We start from the raw sequence: 24,552 nt of genomic DNA, 5'->3' as shown, positions 1-24,552 counted from the left end.
GCGTAGGTTAGAGGGATTAGCGGGTAAAATATGTGGGGGTAGGGCCTGGGTGGGATTGTGGTCGGTGCAGACTCGATGGGCCGAATGGCCTCCTTCTGCACTGTAGGGATTCTATGATTCTATGATTGTCCCTCTAACAGCACTGTGGGTGTACCTAATGTCCATCATCTCACTAACAGCACAGTGGGTGTACCTCCTGCCCACTGTCTCTCTAACAGCACTGTGGGTGTACCTATTGCCCATTGTCCCTCTAAGAGCACTGTGAGTGGACCTTCAGCCCATTTTCCCTCTAACAGCACTGTCGGTGGACCTACTGCCCGTTGTCCCTCGAACAGCACTGTGGGTGTACCTACTGCCCATTGTCCCTCTAACAGCACTGTGGCTGTACCTACTGCCCATTGTCCCTCGAACAGCACTGTGGCTGTACCTACTGCCCATTGTCCCTCTAACAGCACTGTTGGTGTACCTACTGCCCATTGTCCCTCTAACAGCACTGTGGGTGTACCTACTGCCCATTGTCCCTCTAACAGCACTGTGGGTGTACCTACTGCCATGTGTCGCAGTAACAGCACTGTGGGTGTACCTACTGCCCATTGTAGCTCTAACAGCACTGTGGGTGTACCTACTGCCCATTGACCCTCTACCAGCACTGTGGGTGTACCTACTGCCATGTGTCTCAGTAACAGCACTGTGGGTGTAACTACTGCCCATTGTAGCTCTAACAGCACTGTGGGTGTACCTACTGCCCATTGACCCTCTACCAGCACTGTGGGTGTACCTACTGCCATGTGTCTCAGTAACAGCACTGTGGGTGTAACTACTGCCCATTGTAGCTCTAACAGCACTGTGGGTGTAACTACTGCCCATTCACACTCTAACAGCACTGTGGGTGTACCTACTGCCCAGTGTAGCTCTAACAGCACTGTGGGTGTACCTACTGCCATGTGTCTCAGTAACAGCACTGTGGGTGTAACTACTGCCCATTCACACTCTAACAGCACTGTGGGTGTACCTACTGCCCAGTGTAGCTCTAACAGCACTGCGGGTGTACCTACTGCCATGTGTCTCAGTAACAGCACTGTGGGTGTACCTACTGCCCATTGACCCTCTACCAGCACTGTGGGTGTACCTACTGCCCATTGACCCTCTACCAGCACTGTGGGGGTACCTACTGCCATGTGTCGCAGTAACAGCACTGTGGGTGTAACTACTGCCCATTCACACTCTAACAGCACTGTGGGTGTACCTACTGCCCACTGGCACCCTAACAGCACTGTGGGTGTACCTACTGCCCACTGGCACCCTAACAGCACTGTGGGTGTACCGACTGCCCTGTGTCTCACTAACAGCACTCTGGGTGTACTTACTATACATTGTCACTCTAACAGCACTGTGGGTGTACCTACTGCCCATTGTCCCTCTCACAGCACGGTGGGTGTACCTACTGCCCATTGTCCCTCTAACAGCACTGTGGGTGGACCTACTGCCCATTGTCACTCTAACAGCACTGTGGGTGGACCTACTGCCCATTGTCACTCTAACAGCACAGTGGGTGTACCTACTGCCCATTGTCCCTCTAACAGCACTGTGGGTGGACCTACTGCCCATTGTCACTCTAACAGCACAGTGGGTGTACCTACTGCCCTGTGCCTCACTAACTGCACAGTGGGTGTACCTACTGCCTATTGCCTTGCTAACAGCACTGTGAGTGTACCTACTGCCTTGTATCACTCTAACAGCACTGTGGGTGTACCTACTGCCCTGTGTCTCACTAACAGCACTGTGGGTGTACCTACTGCCTATTGTGTTGTTAACAGCACTGTGGCTGTACCTACTGCCCTGTGTCACTCTAACAGCACTGTGGCTGTACCTACTGCCCATTGTCCCTCTAACAGCAATGTGGGTGTACCGACTGTCCTTTGTCGCTCTAACAGCACTGTGGGTGTACCTACTGTCCATTGACCCTCTAACAGCACTGTGGGTGTACCTACTGTCCATTGTCCCACTAACAGCACTGTGGGTGTACCTACTGTGCATTGTCACTCTAACAGCACTGTGGGTGTACCAACTGCCGATTGCATTGCTTACAGCACTGTGGGTGTACCTACTGTCCATTGTCACTCTAACAGCACTGTGGGTGTACCTGCTGCCCATTGTCCCTCTAACAGCACTGTGGGTGTACCTACTGCCCACTGTCTCTCTAACAGCACTGTGGGTGTACCTACTGCCCATTATCACCCTAACAGCACTGTGGGTCTACCTACTGCACTGTGTCTCACTAACAGCACTGTGGGTGTACCTACTGCCCATTGTCACTCTAACTGCTCTGTGGGTGTACCTACTGCCCATTGTCCCTCTAACAGCACTGTGGCTGTACCTACTGCACTGTCTCTCACCAACAGCACTGTGGGTGTACCTACTGCCTATTGCGTTGCTAACAGCACTGTGGGTGTACCTACTGCCCTGTGTCTCACTAACAGCACTGTGGCTGTACCTACTGCCCTGTGTCACTCTAACAGCACTGTGGCTGTACCTACTGCCCATTGTCCCTCTAACAGCAATGTGGGTGTACCTACTGTCCTTTGTCGCTGTAACAGCACTGTGGGTGTACCTACTGTCCATTGACCCTCTAACAGCACTGTGGGTGTACCTACTGTCCATTGTCCCACTAACAGCACTGTGGGTGTACCTACTGCCCATTGTCCCTCTAACAGCACTGTGGGTGTACCTACTGTGCATTGTCACTCTAACAGCACTGTGGGTGTACCTACTGCCTATTGCATTGCTTACAGCACTGTTGGTGTACCTACTGCCCATTGTCCCTCTAACAGCACTGTGGGTGTACCTACTGCCCATTGGCCCTCTCACAGCACTGTGGGTGAACCTACTGCCTACTGTCCCTCTAACAGCACTGTGGGTGTACCTACTGTCCATTGTCCCTCTCACAGCACTGTGGGTGTACCTACTGCCTATTGCATTGCTAACAGCACTTGGAGTGTACCTACTGTCCATTGTCCCTCTAACAGCGCTGTGGGTGTACCTACTACCCATTCTCCCTCTAACAGCACTGTGGGTGTACCTACTGCCCATTGTCACTCTAACTGCACTGTGGGTGTACCTACTGTACATTGTCCCTCGAACAGCACTGTGGGTGTACCTACTGTCCATTGTCACTCTAACAGCACTGTGGGTGTACCTACTACCCATTGTCCCTCTAACAGCACTGTGGGTGTACCTACTGCCCATTGTCACTCTAACTGCACTGTGGGTGTACCTACTGTCCATTGCCTTGCTAACAGCACTGTGGGTGTACCTACTGCCCATTGTTCTTCGAACAGCACTGTGGGTGTACCTACTGCCCACTGTCCCTCTAACAGCACTGTGGGTGTACCTACTGCCCACTGTCCCTCTAACAGCACTGTGGGTGTCCCTACTGCCCATTGTCACCCTAACAGCACTGTGTGTGTACCTACTGCCCTGTGTCTCACTAACAGCACTGTGGGTGTACCTACTGCCCATTGGCCCATAACAGCACTGTGGGTGTACCGACTGTGCATTGTCACTCTAACAGCACAGTGGGTGTACCTGCTGCCCATTGTCCCTCTAACAGCACTGTGGGTGTACCTACTGCCCATTGTCCCTCTAACAGCACTGTGGGTGTACCTACTGCCCACTGTCTCTCTAACAGCACTGTGGGTGTACCTACTGCCCATTATCACCCTAACAGCACTGTGGGTGTACCTACTGTCCATTGTCACTCTAACTACTCTGTGGGTGTACCTACTGCCCATTGTCCCTCTAACAGCACTGTGGCTGTACCTACTGCACTGTCTCTCACCAACAGCACTGTGGGTGTACCTACTGCCCATTGCGTTGCTAACAGCACTGTGGGTGTACCTACTGCCCTGTGTCACTCTAACAGCACTGTGGGTGTACCTACTGCCCTGTGTCTCACTAACAGCACAGTGGGTGTACCTACTGCCTATTGCGTTGCTAACAGCACTGTGAGTGTACCTACTGCCTTGTATCACTCTAACAGCACTGTGGGTGTACCTACTGCCCTGTGTCTCACTAACAGCACTGTGGGTGTACCTACTGCCTATTGTGTTGTTAACAGCACTGTGGCTGTACCTACTGCCCTGTGTCACTGTAACAGCACTGTGGCTGTACCTACTGCCCATTGTCCCTCTAACAGCAATGTGGGTGTACCTACTGTCCTTTGTCGCTCTAACAGCACTGTGGGTGTACCTACTGTCCTTTGTCGCTCTAACAGCACTGTGGGTGTACCTACTGTCCATTGACCCTCTAACAGCACTGTGGGTGTACCTACTGTGCATTGTCACTCTAACAGCACTGTGGGTGAACCTACTGCCTACTGTCCCTCTAACAGCAGTGTGGGTGTACCTACTGCCCATTGTCCCTCTAACAGCACTGTGGGTGTACCTACTGTGCATTGTCACTCTAACAGCACTGTGGGTGAACCTACTGCCTACTGTCCCTCTAACAGCACTGTGGGTGTACCTACTGCCCATTGTCCCTCTAACAGCACTGTGGGTGTACCTACTGTCCATTGACCCTCTAACAGCACTGTGGGTGTACCTACTGTCCATTGTCCCACTAACAGCACTGTTGGTGTCCCTACTGCCCATTGTCCCTCTAACAGCACTGTGTGTGTACCTACTGCCCATTGGCCCTCTCACAGCACTGTGGGTGAACCTACTGCCTACTGTCCCTCTAACAGCACTGTGGGTGTACCTACTGTCCATTGTCCCTCTCACAGCACTGTGGGTGTACCTACTGCCCATTGTCACTCTAACAGCACTGTGGGTGAACCTACTGCCTACTGTCCCTCTAACAGCACTGTGGGTGTACCTACTGTCCATTGTCCCTCTCACAGCACTGTGGGTGTACCTACTGTCCATTGTCACTCTAACAGCACTGTGGGTGTACCTACTGCCTATTGCATTGCTAACAGCACTTGGAGTGTACCTACTGTCCATTGTCCCTCTAACAGCGCTGTGGGTGTACCGACTACCCATTCTCCCTCTAACAGCACTGTGGGTGTACCTACTGCCCATTGTCACTCTAACTGCACTGTGGGTGTACCTACTGTACATTGTCCCTCGAACAGCACTGTGGGTGTACCTACTGTCCATTGTCACTCTAACAGCACTGTGGGTGTACCTACTACCCATTGTCCCTCTAACAGCACTGTGGGTGTACCTACTGCCCATTGTCACTCTAACTGCACTGTGGGTGTACCTACTGTCCATTGCCTTGCTAACAGCACTGTGGGTGTACCTACTGCCCATTGTTCTTCGAACAGCACTGTGGGTGTACCTACTGCCCACTGTCTCTCTAACAGCACTGTGGGTGTCCCTACTGCCCATTGTCACCCTAACAGCACTGTGTGTGTACCTACTGCCCTGCGTCTCACTAACAGCACTGTGGGTGTACCTACTGTCCATTGTCACGCTAACAGCACTGTGGGTGTACCTGCTGCCCATTGTCCCTCTAACAGCACTGTGGGTGTACCTACTGCCCATTGTCCCTCTAACAGCACTGTGGGTGTACCTACTGCCCACTGTCTCTCTAACAGCACTGTGGGTGTACCTACTGCCCATTATCACCCTAACAGCACTGTGGGTCTACCTACTGCACTGTGTCTCACTAACAGCACTGTGGGTGTACCTACTGCCCATTGTCACTCTAACTACTCTGTGGGTGTACCTACTGCCCATTGTCCCTCTAACAGCACTGTGGCTGTACCGACTGCACTGTCTCTCACCAACAGCACTGTGGGTGTACCTACTACCCATTGCGTTGCTAACAGCACTGTGGGTGTACCTACTGCTCTGTGTCACTCTAACAGCACTGTGGGTGTACCTACTGCCCTGTGTCTCACTAACTGCACTGTGGGTGTACCTACTGCCTATTGTGTTTTAACAGCACTGTGGGTGTACCTACTGTCCATTGTCCCTCTAACAGCAATGTGGGTGTACCTACTGTCCTTTGTCGCTCTAACAGCACTGTGGCTGTACCTACTGTCCATTGTCGCTCTAACAGCACTGTGGGTGTACCTACTGTCCTTTGTCGCTCTAACAGCACTGTGGGTGTACCTACTGTCCATTGACCCTCTAACAGCACTGTGGGTGTACCTACTGTGCATTGTCCCACTAACAGCACTGTGGGTGTACCTACAGCCCATTGTCCCTCTAACAGCAATGTGGGTGTACCTACTGTGCATTGTCACTCTAACAGCACTGTGGGTGTACCTACTGCCTATTGCATTGCTTACAGCACTGTTGGTGTACCTACTGCCCATTGTCCCTCTAACAGCACTGTGGGTGTACCTACTGCCCATTGGCCCTCTCACAGCACTGTGGGTGAACCTACTGCCTACTGTCCCTCTAACAGCACTGTGGGTGTACCTACTGTCCATTGTCCCTCTCACAGCACTGTGGGTGTACCTACTGCCTATTGCATTGCTAACAGCACTTGGAGTGTACCTACTGTCCATTGTCCCTCTAACAGCGCTGTGGGTGTACCTACTACCCATTCTCCCTCTAACAGCACTGTGGGTGTACCTACTGTACATTGTCCCTCAAACAGCACTGTGGGTGTACCTACTGTCCATTGTCACTCTAACAGCACTGTGGGTGTACCTACTACCCATTGTCCCTCTAACAGCACTGTGGGTGTACCTACTGCCCATTGCCACTCTAACTGCACTGTGGGTGTACCTACTGTCCATTGCCTTGCTAACAGCACTGTGGGTGTACCTACTGCCCATTGTTCTTCGAACAGCACTGTGGGTGTACCTACTGCCCATTGTCTCTCTAACAGCACTGTGGGTGTCCCAACTGCCGATTGTCACCCTAACAGCACTGTGGGTGTACCTACTGCCCTGTGTCTCACTAACAGCACTGTGGGTGTATCTACTGCCCATTGTCCCTCTAACAGCACTGTGGGTGTACCTACTGTGCATTGTCACTCTAACAGCACAGTGGGTGTACCTACTGCCCATTGTCCCTCTAACAGCACTGTGGGTGTCCCAACTGCCGATTGTCACCCTAACAGCACTGTGGGTGTACCTACTGCCCATTGTCTCTCTAACAGCACTGTGGGTGTCCCAACTGCCGATTGTCACCCTAACAGCACTGTGGGTGTACCTACTGCCCATTGTCACTCTAACTGCTCTGTTGGTGTATCTACTGCCCATTGTCCCTCTAACAGCACTGTGGGTGTACCTACTGTGCATTGTCACTCTAACAGCACAGTGGGTGTACCTACTGCCCTGTTTCTCACTGCAAGAAGTCTCACAACACCAGGTTAAAGTCCAACAGGTTTATTTGGTAGCAAATAAACCTGTTGGACTTTAACCTGGTGTTGTGAGACTTCTTACTGTGCTTACCCCAGTCCAACGCCGGCATCTCCACATCATGACTGTTTCTCACTAACAGCACAGTGGGTGTACCTACAGCCTATTGCGTTGCTAACAGCACTGTGGTTGTTCCTACTGCCCATTGTCCCTCTAACAGCACTGTGGGTGTACCTGCTGCCCATTGTCCCTCCAACAGCACTGTGGGTGTACCTACTGTCCATTCTCCCTCTAACAGCACTGTGGGTGTATCTACTGCCCTGTGTCTCACTAACAGCACTGTAGGTGTACCTACTGCCCATTGTCCCTCTAACAGCACTGTGGGTGTACCTACTGCCCATTGTCCCTCTAACAGCACTGTGGGTGTACCTACTGCCCATTGTCCCTCTAACAGCACTGTGGGTGTACCTACTGCCCATTGTCACTCTAACAGCACTGTGGTTGTACCTACTGCCCATTTTCCCTCTAACAGCACTGTGGGTGTACCTACTGCCCATTTTCCCTCTAACAGTACTGTGGGTCTACCTACTGCCCATTGTCACTCTAACAGCACTGTGGGTGTACTTACTGCCCTGTGTCTCACTAACAGCACTGTGGGTGTGCCTACTGCCTATTGCATTGCTAACAGCACTGTGGGTGTACCTACTGCCCATTCTCACTCTAACAGCACTGTGGGTGTACCTACTGCCCTGTGTCTCACTAACAGCACTGTGGGTGTACCTACTGCCCATTGTCCCTCTAACAGCACTGTGGGTGTACCTACCACCCATTGTCCCTCTAACAGCACTGTGGGTGTACCTACTGTGCATCATCTCACTAACAGCACTGTGGGTATACCTACTGCCCACTGTCTCTCTCACAGCACTGTGGGTGTACCTACTGCCCATTGTCTCCCTAACAGCAATGTGGGTTTACCTACTACCCTGTGTCTCACTAACAGCACTGTGGGTGTACCTACTGTCCATTGTCACTCTAACAGCACTGTGGGTGTACCTGCTGCCCATTGTCCCCCTAACAGCACTGTGGGTGTACCTACTGCCCATTGTCCCTCTAACAGCACTGTGGGTGTACCTACTGCCCACTGTCTCTCTAACAGCACTGTGGGTGTACCTACTGCACTGTGTCTCACTCAGAGCACTGTGGGTGTACCTACTGCCCATTGTCCCTCTAACAGCACTGAGGGTGTACCTACTGCACTGTCTCTCACCAACAGCACTGTGCGAGTACCTACTGCCTATTGCGTTGCTAACAGCACTGTGGGTGTACCTACTGCCCTGTGTCACTCTAACAGCACGGTGGGTGTACCTACTGCCCATTGTCCCTCTAACAGCACTGTGGGTGTACCTACTGCACTGTCTCTCACCAACAGCACTGTGCGTGTACCTACTGCCTATTGCGTTGCTAACAGCACTGTGGGTGTACCTACTGCCCTGTGTCACTCTAACAGCACTGTGGGTGTACCTACTGCCTATTGCATTGCTAACAGCACTGTGGCTGTACCTACTGTCCATTGTCACCCTAACAGCACTGTGGGTGTACCTACTGTCCACTGTCCCTCTAACAGCACTGTGGGGGTACCTACTGCCCATTGTCCCTCTAACAGCACTGTGGGCGTACCTACTGCCCATTGTCACTCTATCAGCACTGTGGGTGTACCTACTGTGCATTGTCACTCTAACAGCACAGTGGGTGTACCTACTGTCCACTGTCCCTCCAACAGCACTGTGGGTGTACCTACTGCCTACTGTCCCTCTAACAGCACTGTGGGTGTACCTACTGCCTATTGCATTGCTAACAGCACTGTGGGTGTACCTACTCTCCATTGTCCCTCTAACAGCGCTGTGGGTGTACCTACTGTCCATTGTCCCTCTAACAGCACTGTGGGTGTACCTGCTGTCCATTGTCACTCTAACAGCACTGTGGGTGTACATACTGCCCATTGTCACTCTAACTGCACTGTGGGTGTACCTACTGTCCATTGCCTTGCTCACAGCACTGTGGGTGTACCTACTGCCCATTGTCCCTCTAACAGCACTGTGGGTGTACCTACTGCCCATTGTCTCTCTAACAGCACTGTGGGTGTACCTACTGTCCATTGACTTGCTAACAGCACTGTGGGTGTACCTACTGCCCTGTGTCTCACTAACAGCACTGTGGGTGTACCTACTGCCCATTGTCCCTCTAACAGCACTGTGGGTGTACCTACTACCCATTGTCCCTCTAACAGCACTGTGGGTGTACCTACTGTGCATCATCTCACTAACAGCACTGTGGGTATACCTACTGCCCATTGTCTCTCTCACAGCACTGTGAGTGTACCAACTGCCCATTGTCACCCTAACAGCAATGTGGGTGTACCTACTGTCCTGTGTCTCACTAACAGCACGGTGGGTGTACCTGCTGCCCATTGTCCCTCTAACAGCACTGTGGGTGTACCTACTGCCCACTGTCTCTCTAACAGCACTGTTGGTGTACCTACTGCCCATTGTCACCCCAACAGCACTGTGGGTGTACCTACTGCCCATTGTCACTCTAACTGCTCTGTGGGTGTACCTACAGCCCATTGTCCCTCTAACAGCACTGTGGATGTACCTACTGCACTGTCTCTCACCAACAGCACTGTGGGTGTACCTACTGCCCTGTGTCACTCTAACAGCACAGTGGGTGTACCTACAGCCCTGTGTCTCTCTAAGAGCACTGTGGGTGTACCTACTGCCCATTGTCACTCTAACTGCTCTGTGGGTGTACCTACTGCCCATTGACCCTCTAACAGCACTGTTGGTGTACCTACTGCACTGTCTCTCACCAGCAGCACTGTGGGTGTACCTACTGCCTATTGCGTTGCTAACAGCACTGTGGGTGTACCTACTGCCCATTGTCACTCTAACAGCACTGTGGGTGTACCTACTGCCCTGTGTCTCACTAACAGCACTGTGGGTGTACCTACTGCCTATTGCGTTGCTAACAGCACTGTGGCTGTACCTTCTGCCCATTGTCACCCTAACAGCACTGTGGGTGTACCTACTGTCCATTGTCCCTCTAACAGCACTGTGGGTGTACCTGCTGTCCATTGTCCCCCTAACAGCACTGTGGGTGTACCTACTGTCCATTGTCCCTCTAACAGCACTGTGGGTGTACCTACTGCCCATTATCCCTCTAACAGCACTGTGGGTGTACCTACTCTGCATTGTCACTCTAACAGCACAGTGGGTGTACGTCCTGCCCTGTGTCTCTCTAACAGCACTGTGGGTGTACCTACTGCCCATTGTCCCTCTAACAGCACTGTGGGTGTACCTACTGCCCATTGTCCCTCTAACAGCACTGTGGGTGTACCTACTGCCCATTGTCCCTCCAGCAGCACTGTGGGTGTACCTACTGCCCATTGTCCCTCTAACAGCACTGTGGGTGTACCTACTGCCTACTGTCCCTCTAACAGCACTGTGGGTGTACCTACTGTCCGTTGTCCCTCTAACTGCACTGTGGGTGTACCTACTGCCTATTGCATTGCTAACAGCACTGTGGGTGTACCTACTCTCCATTGTCCCTCTAACTGCGCTGTGGGTGTACCTACTGCCCATTGTCCCTCTAACAGCACTGTGGGTGTACCTACTGCCTACCGTCCCTCTAACAGCACTGTGGGTGTACCTACTGTCCATTGTCCCTCTAACAGCACTGTGGGTGTTCCTGCTGCCTATTGCATTGCTAACAGCACAGTGGGTGTACCTACTCTCCATTGTCCCTCTAACAGCGCTGTGGGTGTACCTACTACCCATTCTCCCTCTAACAGCACTGTGGGTGTACCTACTGCCCATTGTCCCTCTAACAGCACAGTGGGTGTACCTACTCTCCATTGTCCCTCTAACAGCGCTGTGGGTGTACCTACTACCCATTCTCCCTCTAACAGCTCTGTGGGTGTACCTTCTGCCCATTGCCTCACTAACAGAAATTCAAACTGAACTGTTGGGACGGTGGCGTGGTGGTTAGCACTGCTCCCTCACAGCGCCAGGGACCCGGGTTCGATTCCCGACTTGGGTCTCTGCCTGTGTGGAATTTGCACATTCTCCCCGTGTCTGCGTGGGTTTCCTCCGGGCTGCTCTGGTTTCCCCCCGCAGTCTCAAAGTCTTACGGGTTTAGTGGATTGGCCACGCTAAATTATCCATTCGTGTCAGGGGGGACTCGCAGGGTAAATGCATGGGGTTACGGGAATAGGGCCTGGGTGGGATTGTGGTCGGTGCAGACGCGATGGGCCGCATGGCCTCCTTCTGCACTGTAGGGTTTCAGTAATCACATTCAGATGTTATTACAATTCACATCCATGCTTGTGACAGCTGGCCAACACCAACCCTAAAAATTAATAATTTATCAAAGTCTTCCGAAGGGAAGATGAGCAACGTGCAGGAGGTAAACGCAGGTGCAGAATTGTCGAGATTGGCGTTGGGATAAGTTCACATCCAGGATCCTGCAGAAGGTTCGCAGCACCAGCCGAGGTAGCAAGGATTGTTCGGAACAAAGGCCCCATAAATTGTTACTCACAAAGGTGCAATGGTGAGGCACAAGCAAGGATAGCCCAGATCCATTCCTGTCCCAGAATTACATCTAGGGCAACATTCCGGATGCACCTCTCAAATTAAACATTTACTCCTGCCATCGCAGGCACGCAGTAGCAGCACTGTCTCCCATCTGCAGGATGCACTGCAGCAATTTACCAAAGATCCATCAATAACACGTTGCAAATCTGCGATCTTTACCACCTAAAGACAAAGGCAGCAGACACGTGGGAACATCACCACCTGCAAGTTTCCCCTCCAAGCCACACACTTGGAAACATATCAACATTCCTTCACTGTCACAGGGTCAAAATCCTGGAACTCCCTCGCTAACAGCACTGTGGGTGTACCTACAGCACATGGACTGAAGCAATTCAAGAAACTCACCACCACCTTCTCAAGGCCAACTGGTGATAAATGTTGGCCTTGATGGGTATAGATAGAGTGAATGCAAGCAGGCTTTTTCCGCTGAGGCTAGGGGAGAAAAAAACCAGAGGGCATAGGTTAAGGGTGAAAGGAGAAAAGTTTAAGGGGAATATTAGGGGGGGCTTCTTCACGCAGAGAGTGGTGGGAGTGTGGAATGAGCTGCCGGATAAAGTGGTAAATGCGGGCTCACTTTTAACATTTAAGAAAAACTTGGACGGGTTCATGGATGAGAGGGGTGTGGAGGGATATGGTCCAAGTGCAGGTCAGTGGGACTAGGCATAAAATGGTTCGGCACAGACAAGAAGGGCCAAAAGGCCTGTTTCTGAGCTGTAATTTTCTATGGTTCTATGGTTGGAATTGCCATTGATGAATAAAAGGAATTGGCTTGCTGCTGCTACTTTGGAGTGCTCCCAATTTCCTCAAAAGTGCCAGTGTAAGTTTAACATAATTTAGATTTGGTCGGTAAATATTGGCTATGTGACTGCGAGGTCCTACGCAACTCAGCTCCTGTGGAAAAGCAATCAGTGCATTAAGTAGTGATTAGGAAGTGGAAAGACTGGTTTATTCCCTGTCTAGGAACACTCAATCTGATTGCAGCAGCAGAGGAGTTGGTGCTTCTACTAAGGTCAGTTCCGGAGTTGAGATACACATCAGATCTGATTAAATGCTAGAACAAGGGCCTGAATGACCTATTCCTGTTCCTACATTCCTAACAACCAACTTAGCACAGAAATAAGACTGGATCCAAGATCTGCCTCATTTCGATTGGACTGGTGATCCAGAGACTCGGTCTAAAGCTCTGGGGATATGTCTGACCAGGGCAGCTGGTGGAGTTTAAATTCAATGAATACATCTGGGATTGAAAGTTAGTCTCAGTAATGGTGAACATGAAACTACCATCAATTATTGGAAAAACCCATCTGGTTCTCTAATGTCCTTTAGGGAAGGAAATCTGCCGTCCTTTCCTGATCTGGCCTACATGTGACTCCAGATCCACAGCAATGGGGTTGACTCCTTAAGTGTCTACAGAGGTTGCCCAGTGAGTCACGTGGTTCAGGATGGGCACACATGCTGGTCCTCCAAATAATGCCCACGGCACACAACAATTTAAAAAAAATCTGCAATATTACAGATCACTTGGGGAACTGAATTTATAAAACCTGAAGACTCATCAGGATGTGCTGTGACTGGGGGGTGGGGGCAGTCTGTGATTGGGGGGGTGGGGGCAGTCTGTGATTGGGGGGGGGTGGGGGCAGTCTGTGATAGGGGGTGGGGGCAGACTGTGACTGGGGGGGTTGGGGGCAGTCTGTGATTGGGGGGTGGGGGAGTCCTGTCTCTTGGAGGACTGGGGGCGGTCCTTCACTATGTTTACTATATAATTAACTCACCACATAAATGACATCTTTCAGTTCCAACTTGGAATTGTTACATGGTCTTTTCCGGGTCCTCATCTGGGGCCTGATTTCTGGACTTTCAGGAAGATTAAAGGGAAATGGGGTCAGTGTGTGGTGGGATCAGCCATCCCTGGAGGGGTGCGGCTGGGAGGGGGTGAAGGGGGTTTTAGAATCGAGGTCTCTGCCTTGGAGTTGAGTTCACCGAGGTTAGAAATTTTAGCAGTTAGCACAAGTGAATTCTGAGCGCACGTTCGGAACTCCAGCAAGCTGTTTGGACATTCACTCGATCGGCAATGCTTCATGTAAATGTATGAATAGCTTATCAAGATAAAAATCAATGAGAACTTTCCCATGGTGGCCTCCACAATATCACAGGGATGTGTGTTGTTTTTGTTGCATTTTATATTTGCTTTAAATATTTGAGGCACTCTTAAAATAGAACCTCATTGGAATGAACACAATTGGTTTAACAGTTTGATAGTGAGGTGACCATTGTATCCAAATGTAATAAATGCTGCAAGGTCTGCATAAGACTGACTTTGAACCTGCTAAATTAACAATGCTCATTTTGGACACAGCCAGCTATACTAAAGCGAGAATTAAAACAGTTCCCAGGGTATATGACATATTCACTGGTGTTTACATTAACGATAGCTTTCAGTACTCACGGCACATCCAAGCATATTTAAAGTTTATTTATTAGTGTCATTTATTAGCTCACATTAACACTGCAATGAAGTTACTGTGAAAATCCCTGAGTTGCCACACTCCGCCGCCTGTTCGGGTACACCGAGGGAGAGGGAGAATTTAGCATGGCCACTGCACCCTAACCAGCACGTCTTTCAGACTGTGGGAGGAAACCGGAGCACCTGGAGGAAACCCACGCAGACACGGGGAGAACGTGCAGACTCCACACAGACAGTGAGCCAAGCCGGGAATCGAACCTGGGTCCCTGTGAGTCAGCAGTGCTAACCCACTGTGCCACCCACAATTGTACACTTGCATGTACACTGCTGTTGGATTAAGCTAATTTATCATCACAGGTTAACTGATGCACCACATGAATGATTATTAATCACGGAAGAATTATTAAAAGTAAGTCTGAATGGAGGTTTCATGTCCATAATAGCTCATTTTTACCTTTCCATCTTAATTACAAAACTATTGCCGACTGGCTCCTGGTCCCAGGATGAGCCAGGACTTTCTGTAATTCAGACATAGACAAGACTGAAGTCAACTCCGGGTCACTCTTCAAATCCCAAACTCATCCAGAACTCTATGGACCTGCTCTTCTTCGGCACAGAAGTCCCTCACATCTCCCACAATGCCCGCCAATTCCCCACTGCCCTGTACCTTAACGTGGAAATCTCAATCTGAACTTCAAATCCTTCCACTGCCATACTCCATCCATCTACCCCTACAATCATCATCAGCCTTATATCAAGCAGGGTGCATTTGGAAGCTGATCTATCTTGCAATCCCCCACCGTGCTGCAGTGTAATCAGGGGCAGCCAGCAACCCACTCCCTAAATACATCTCAAACTGGAACAGAAAGTGCTGGAAAATCTCAGCAGGTCTGACAGCATCTGAGGGGAGAGAATAGAGCCAACGTTTCGAATCTGGGTGATCCAGCTCTGACGACGAAGGGTCATCCGGAATCGAAACGTTGGCTCTATTCTCTCTCCACAGATGCTGCCAGACCTGCTGAGATTTTCCAGCGTTTTCTGTTTTTGTTTCAGATTCCAGCATCCGCAGTATTTTGCCGACATCTCAAACTGTACCATTTTTCTGTGACTCTTTGACCAAAGGTTATGCCGGATGAGCAGATATCCCCTCACTGAAATCAATTCCCATAGACTTGACTTGTCTTGTTTTGCCAGCTTAGTCATTTTCTGTCGCGTTCAACATTTCTGGCTTCTCGTTTACTGGCGTGGAAGACGTTACCTTCGCTCCACGGCCCTCTCCAGCCCTCTTTCTAAAAGATGCTTATTCATGCTATAGATGCCGATAGACTAGGAATTGTTAAATGTTTTTTTTGTGTTCAGGCTGGGCTCCTGAATATGTCGGGGGAGAGGGAGGGGAGGGGAGCTGCCACTGGTACCCGTACACTTCATTGGCAACTTGCCCTATTGAGGGACGTGGAATTGAGGGACATGGATTTCATAAATCTTAAATGGAAGAGGGAGTGTGACGGAAGCTCAGTCTGCTGCTCTCTTGGCTCTGGCTGTCTTGTTTATACAATGATATAAAGGCACCAATCATTCAAAAGGGATTGGGTAAGTACATTGTGGGTCCAATTGTTAAGACTAGGCACACGTGAACATCTCCCCCCAGATACTGTCAGACCTGCTGAGATTTTCCAGCATTTTCTGTTCCAGTTTGAGATGTATTTAGGGAGAAGGGTTGCTGGCTACTGCTGATTACACTGCAGCAGGGTGGGGGATTGCAAGATAGATCAGCTTCCAAATGCGGCACGGTAGCACAGTGGGTTAGCACTGCTGCTTCACAGCTCCAGGGTCCCGGGTTCGATTCCCGGCTCGGGTCACTGTCTGCGTGGAGTTTGCACATTCTCCTTGTGTCTGCGTGGGTTTCCTCCGGGTGCTCCGGTTTCCTCCCACAGTCCAAAGATGTGCGGGTTAGGTTGATTGGCCAGGTTAAAAAAATTGCCCCTTAGAGTCCTGGGATGCGTAGGTTAGAGGGATTAGTGGGTAAAATATGTGGGGGTGGGGCCTGGGTGGGATTGTGGTCGGTGCAGACTCGATGGGCCGAATGGCCTCCTCCTGCACTGTAGGGTTTCTATGATTTCTATGAGAGATACGTGGACAGAGAGCTTGACGACAGCAGCAGCAAAGCTGCTTTGCTTAAATGCAAAAAGGTGAAGCTGAAAATCAGATAGCATTGACACACTTCCCTTCTATTGATTTCATGCTTCTGTCCCTTAAAGGCATATTTCAGCGCCCAACAAAGATACCTTTCCCTTTCCAACAAAGTATAACTATTTACAATACAAGTTCTTGTTCCGTTGCCATTACGTAGGCCAAGGGCGATTCTCCCATCCTGACCCACTAATTTTTTAGTGCATCGGGCCAGGAGATTCCGCGTGTGCCGATTTGCGGGATTCGCGCATGCGTTCCCGAACCCGCGCGCATCTCTCAGCAACGGATATTTAGCACGGTTGGGACCACGCTGGAAACCAGCAGGAACAGGAACGTTACTTTAATCTCATTTGAATGTCATTTAAATGTCATTATTGGGCCCGGGACTGAATTCTCCGGACCCGATAGCATCTCCCACCCTGCCAGGGTGCGGTTTAGAGCAGCTTCCCAGTTTCAGGGAAGTAACCCTGCTGGAATGAAGGGGGGGAGGCAATTGGGGCACCCCCAGGGGGTCAGGCAGTGGAAGGGTGGTGCCCCCTGGGCATGGGCACCCAGCCAATGCTAGCCTGTGCCCCTTGGCATTGCCCAAGGGCAAAGCACCCATGCCCAGGGGGCACCCTGGCACTGCCCACCGGGCATCAGGCAGTGCCAAGAGGGTGGGGCCTAGGGGCAGGACCTGGGGGCGATCTGTGGGGGGAGTCCTGCTGCCACTCTGCGTTGGGATCCGGTCAGGGCAGGAGGGAGGCCAGCGATCGGGGTGAGCTGGGGGGTTGGTCTACCAGGAGCGTGTGCCTCCCGTTGGGGTGGGAGGTCTGCCAGGGTGGAGGGGATCTGCCTCCTGTTGGGGAGGCCTGCCAGGGTGGGGGGGGCGAGGGGGTCTGCCTCCATAGATGAGGGGGGTCTGCTGGGGTGGGGGAGATCATCACTGCTGTGGAGGTGGAGGGCTGAAGATCAGGACACTCCGGGATGGGGGGAGGTGAGGGCTGGCCCGGGAATGGACAGGGGGGCCGCAATTGGGCTGTGGGTGGGGCTTGGGGGGCTGCACTTGTGAGGGTCCCGGGATGCATGCGCAGAGTTCCGGAACTGTCAGACTCCGGCGTGAATAGGCCCCGTCCCCCCCGAGCTTTTAATGATATTCTCGATTGTGACCTCTGCATTGCACAGAGTGTGAGAGATTCAATTGTCATTTACCCCAGTTTTCCCACGAATCCAGCTCTGAGAACTTTTCTGGGAGAATCGCCCCCTAACCGCACAGAGGTAATCTGCTGGTAGGCGCGAATCTTGTGGTGGTAACCTTGTCTGGAGGTTTCTTTCACTGCTCAAAGCGCTCTGTGGGATTGCCATTCTTGGATGTTGTTCCGGGTTGTGTTTGAAACTTGTGCTTAGATGCAATAAGATTGTACAGTGGTTGAGGAGCTGGAATGGGATCTGATTTATCCTTGGCTATGGCTCAATGTTGTATCTTTATGTGTAATGACTTCATAGGACCTTGATTCTGAACAATTCCTTGCAACCTCAGCTGGTTGTGGGATCCTGAATGCAAATTTGATTCCCTCACTGTAAACCTGACAATTCTGTACCCTCCTTTTTTTTAATGTACTTTCCCAATTCAATCAAGTCAAGTCCAATTCAGAGTCTGAACAAGTTGAGACATTTCCGATCCAGGCTGACAAGACAGGGCCTTCACACCTGTCTTGGGCCTGATCTACATGAGCCCAGCTGATTGGAGGAGGGGGAGGTTTCCTCCTCCAAGGCTTGATCTCATTTGCATCTTAGCCAAAAGGCCACGATGCCGCCCCTAAAAATTGCTTCATAAGAATATGAAGCCCAAATGTGACCCAATGGCCTCAACCAAGCGCAGCATCCTCTTCATACTACACTTGATCTTAGCCAATGTACCCTCCTTTTTATCATGCAATAAGTTTTGAAAGTTGCTCTCCAGTTTCTGAGCGAGCAGAATGGGTCAGAGTAGATAAAAAGTGCACACTGGTCAGCCAAATATAAGCTCTTCTAGCGACGGAATAGTTCCACTTAAAGGTGTCAGATGTAACATTGCAATGTGTAGATCTTGTTCGATCTGTCTACATTAGAGAATTAGGAATTTCACTGTGTGAATCCTTCAATCAGATAGGCCGTTAATCTAGGGTAACAAGGAAAAGAGGTAGTGTGACCACTTCTCACACATACCCTGAAATGTCTTACCAAAAAATTGCTGACCATTATCCGTGAAGACCTCCCCAGGCACACCATTTAATAATACGTAGAATGTGCGCCACGGTTCTGCTTGATATGTTGTGTAATTATCAAATGATGGGATATTTGTTATAGTAGCCATCGATGATGATGAAATCTGTGCTATGAGATCAAATGCAACTTTGGACTAAAGATGAGTAGGAAGTTAATGTGACGAATTTGCAAAATATGAGGTCACAAAGATTCCAGTATGACGCCTTTAAAAATGACTCGCTGGGAGGTGCCCAGCTCATCCTGGTATTGCTAAAATAGTCTCATGTGTTCGCGGGCAAGCTGAATTGCATCAGGCCATCCTTTGATGATGCTTTTCCACAGATTCTGCATGGTGGAATCACTCCCTGTTCCTTCTGTCGCTGCTGGCATTCACGTTGCGCAAAATGTACTGGATCAATAGATGGACTTGCATTCCCCTGCAAACGCAATGATGCTGTTTACTTGGAACTGCCAATTTTGACGAAACATCTTGGATATTTCGATGTTAGGCCATGGACTGAGGCAATCAAGAGTAGCTTCTGAGGTTTGAGTGCTTTGTGATGTCCTAATAATTCCATGGATTCTTACTAATGCAAAGAAGTCATGGCAAGCAGGGGAGCCTGCAATCACTGGACCTTTAGTCTTCATCATCTGTGACACCCAAGAAGATTGATTGCATTTGCACTCTAGAATTGTCGAATCTGCACTTGAAATTAGTGGACTATTGTATTGAAAACTTCACAGCAGTAGCTATTGCCATGACCTTTTAGAATTCACAGGGGTACTTGTTGGTGCTTGTCCCTGTGTTAATCTTGGCAAATGACAAGTAGTTACCAACTTTCTTAGGGAAGATAATTTGAATCTTGGCAAACACATTTAGACGGTGAGACTTTGTCCATGTTGCCCATGAGATTAATGGTGTGGAACATGTGCTCACCACTCTTCGTCCCGTCATCCACGTCATCATTATTATTTTCTGCTTTGTCAGTTACCTCACGTATATATTTCTGATGGGATGATGGATTCTTCTTGTGTGAAGTTACCCATTATATGTGGTCCGTTTGGACCTGTGCACAGCTTTCTCTAACTGCATCAGTCTTTGCTCTAGTGCACTGCCGCTGCCAATGACCCTTTCCGCTACATACCTTGCAGTCCTGGTGAAATTTGGGCATTTCCTTGGTGCGTGCAGGAAGACCACACTTCCCACATGTCTTACTAGGCTTAGGTGTGCTTATGAGTGCACCAATAATTGGGGTTGCATTTAGGATCTTTAAGCTTTGTCAACCTGCCTTAAATATATTCAATGACCCTCCTCCACCACTGTCTGGGAAGAGAGTTCCAAAGACTCGCCACGCCCGAGAGAAAGAATTTCTCCTCATCTCCGCCTTAAATGGGAGATCCCCTATTTTTAAGTTATGTCTCTTATATCCTGTCTGTCCATCAAGGGGAAGCAGCCTTTTGGCATCCGCCCCGTCAAGTATCCATTGATGGGGATGCATGTTCAACGCAAACCTTTCTAAAAGTTGATAGGAAAACCCTTAAAGAATTTTACGAATGAGATGCAGTCTGCGCTGATCTGCAGAAAGGCTCCTGGGTAAAGTTTCCAGGGATTCAGGCCATTGCTTTCAGAATGGGAATGATCACACTTTCCCCTTTGAAAGCAGGCAAGAGTCAGAGATTTGCAGAGTTTATTTGCAAACCCTTGACATCAAGAGGGCTTACACCTGGAGAAGGCAGCCAGTCATGTTGTAACACGGTCATGCAGTCGCTGGTACAAACAATAGTCTTGTGATGTGAATCATTGCAACATAACCCTGAATTAAAGAACTCCCATCAAATACAATTTTTTTGATCATTGTATAATATTTCAAACAATGTCTTTCACTACAATGGATGTGTGTTACAGCCCTCCCACCCCCGGTTGTAAGCGCCACATTTTATTCAATCCAGTTGTGAAGAAAACACTCGGCAGCCTCCTTTTGCCAGTAAATGTTTGTATGTACACCGTATATGCCCAGTGATTAGCACTGCTGCCCCAAAGTGCCAGAGACCCAGGTTCGATTCCAGCCTTGGGTGACTGTCATTTAGAGAGTCGGTGCAAACCCCTATGCGCCGAATGGCCTCCTTCTGCACAGTGGGGATTCGATAATTTGCCACTCAGCTCTGAAAGTGGCTTTCCCCACTCTCCAATGGGGATTTGCCACTCACAATAAGCTAAACCCATCCAATTAGCATTTCAATCAAATCATGCAAATTTAACAGGATAAAATGTCGAGATAACATTTTTGGCCATTGTGAATGAGTCTGGGTTGTTATACAGTCAGTAACAATAGGTGAATGGCTGGCATCCTCAAATGTGACTTGTGAACAATGTTTATGAATAAAAGATCTCCATTTATTAGTGAAGGAATTGAAAAGGACAAGTTCCGATTCCTTAAAAAAATTAGAAATAATTCAGGCACCTTTGGCCAGAATTTGAGGTGTCTCAGGAATCGGAGCAGGTGAGAGACGGACCATGGAAAAGTCCATTGATCTCGGGCAGGATTTTATAGTTTCGGGACGAGTGAGGCCACAAAATCCCGCCGATTGAGAGAAAACAACTCAGAACATAAGAGAACCAGGGATATTGAAATTTATGACGAATTATAGGAAGATGAGAATGACTGACAAGGGATGAGTTATGAAAGGTCACCCATTTATAAAAGTCTTTAAAATGCATTCTGAAGATGGAGGAGATGTCATCAGCTCTGATATGTTAATTTTTGAATCTTGTGTACATGGGCGGCATGGTGGCACAATGGTTAGCACTGCTGCCTCACAACACCAGGGATCTGGGTTCGATTCTCGGCTTGGGTCACTGTCTGTGTGGAGTCTGCACGTTCTCCCCGTGTGTGCGTGGGTTTCCTCCGGGTGCTCCGGTTTCCTCCCGCAATCTGAAAGATGTGCTGGTTAGATGGATTGGCCACGCTAAATTCTCCCTCAGTGTACCTGAACAGGCGCCGGAGTGTGGCGACTCGGGGATTTTCACTGTAAGTTCATTACAGTGTTAAAGTAACCTACTTGTGACTAATAAATAAACTTTACTTACTTTACAATAATTGTGAACCACTGTGTAGACATCTAAATTACAGACTGTAAAAGATTGAGAGCAACTCGAAGTGGCTCAAATTAACGAAGACTTTATTGCCAACAACAAATGATTATATATACAAAAGGTCAGACTGAATTAACTATGCGACTGAATAACTCTCCTCCCAGTCTCTAACTGCAAGTCCTCCCCAACCCTGGGTGCACGCCCTCACTCCTGATTGGCTCAGCATTCCTTCCTTGACCATCCATAGGGTTTGACCTGATCACATGGTCCTCAGGTAACGCCCCCATAAAGGGCCACGCTACCACACTCCTCCCCCCTTAATTCTGGAATTCACCTATGGAGGAACATAGGACAGGATTAGTAAAGCAAGCAATATTTTTCATTGAAGGGCAACAGGAATACCACATGGAAAAATTCATCGTAAGTTTAATTGGCCCGGAAACTTCTAGATTCTGGTAGAACGCCTCAGTTCTGTGGTAGGGTGTTCAAAATTTGTAGGGTTGAAAGGCTTCCTATTCTTAGTTTAGCTGAATTTGTTGGCAGTTGGAGGCAGAATACCAGGGAGTGAAGATCTCGCAACTCTGCCAGGGGAAGCTGGACCAGACAGGGGAATTGCAAAGATGTAGGTTTTTTTAAGGAACAAGATACAGTCCAAATAACCAGAGAATTGGGATAGAAAGAACGTCTTGAGGTGGCTGAAGTTAAGAGAACAGAGACCAAGGTATTATTCAGAAGAATTCAGGAAAATGTAAGCAAAGTGTTCCAAGTTAAAGAGACAATTGTGGTAACCAGATTTAAAGTGGGACAGCAGATTACTGATGTAAATCAAATGCTTGATGCCATTTTAGTAGAGTCTGGGAATCAAGAACAGATTTTTCGTAAATGTTTTTACTCCATTCTTAAAGTTACAAAGCCAATGCTTGGAATGGACTGAGTGGGCCCGAATCCATCTTCTTGCTTGCTCCAAAATCCAAATTCAAATCGGATCCAATTCATGGTCCCCACAAGAGGGATGAACAAGATCCAAGCTGACAAGATAAGACCATCTTGGTCTTGATCTGGCACTTAATCTTAACCAAAAGACCAGCCGTCAAGATAAAGAGATCTCAAAGAAATGTTGGCGTAAAACCTGGATTGGATTCGCTGTTCAAAGTGGCATGGGAGCTTTGTGTCAGAGGGTCATTTGGAAAACCTGGTTTGCATTTCAGAATGTAAATCGCTGATGAAAAGGAGATTGAAAGGAGATTGAAAGGAGATTGCAAAGTGTATTTTTGGGGAGTTGAATTTGGAAACTCTCATGTGACGATCATCTGAGGAAGCATCCACAGGCATCCACTTGGGGATCAGATGGAGAGTTTTTCTGACCACGGTCATCTTGTGCGCTTAAAGGGACTTTACATTAATGAGACTATTATAGTTTAAGATTTACTTTGTAATCAATGTTAATCTTAAAATCTGTGAGTAAAAGAGGATTGTAATATCATCCAAACTTTCCATGATTAATAAATGTTTTTCCTTGTTAAAACTAATTGGCGGTCCTGTGACTCTGTTCCTCCACATTTTATAAAAAAAGTAAAAGTTATGGTCTTTTGAACCAAGCTTCCATTCTGGGATCTTCCTGTCCAGTTATAACACCAACTGGGATCATCATAATGCCAATGACTTAAATTAATTGAACAGTTTGTCTTCTTGGAAATTTAGGCAAAGAGCTGTTTATTCTCCCTCAACAAACATTTTGAATTATAATTTGTATTATTAGTGCTCACAGTTATGAGTGTTGCATAAAAAAAAATACTTCTTGTCAAAGCTTTACGTCTTGCAATCATCAGGATACTTTGCAAGAATACAAATCGAAGGGAGACAACAAATTTATACTGTATGAGAAGTGAGTGATGATTAATTGGCAAGTGGATTCTGATTGATAGAAACATTGCCATGGAGAATGCACCAGTTCATGGTGATTGATAGTTAACTGCTGAGCATTGTTTGAAATTTGAAACAGGCAGCTTGGCTGATTGGCACCTGCCCTGAAGAATAAACCAGCAAATGCCTGTCGCTTATTTTGTTTCGCTGAAACAGGAGCAACATATCTACATGGCTGATTCCGGGGATGGCGGGACTGATGTATGAGGAGAGATTGACCAGGTTAGGATTGTTTTCGCTGGAGTTCAGATGAATGAGGGGGGATCTCATAGAGATTTATAAAATTCGAAGAGGACTAGACAGGGTAGATACAGGGAGGATATTCCCAATGGTAGGGGAGTCTAGAACCAGGGATCACAGTCTGAGGATTCAGGGTAGACCATTTAGATCGGATTTCTTCATCCAAAGAGTGGTGAGCCTGTGGAATTCATTACCACAGGAAGCAGTTGATGCCAAACATTGAATGTATTCAAGAAGCGGCTGGATGTAGTACTTGGGGATCAAAGGTTATGTGGAAAAAGCAGGATTAGGCTATTGAGTTGGATGATCTGCAGTGAGCGGATCTCCAGCACTGAGTCTGTCCCTGTGGCTCGGGAGGGTAAGGGGGGGAGCGGGAGGGCAATAGTTATTGGGGACTCATTAGTTAGAGGGATAGATAGGAGGTTCTGTGGCAGCAAAAGAGACT

The sequence above is a fragment of the Mustelus asterias genome, chromosome 25 (assembly GCF_964213995.1).
Source record: "Mustelus asterias chromosome 25, sMusAst1.hap1.1, whole genome shotgun sequence".
Lineage (NCBI taxonomy): Eukaryota > Metazoa > Chordata > Chondrichthyes > Carcharhiniformes > Triakidae > Mustelus > Mustelus asterias.
Note: the sequence above shows the minus strand (reverse complement) of the source record.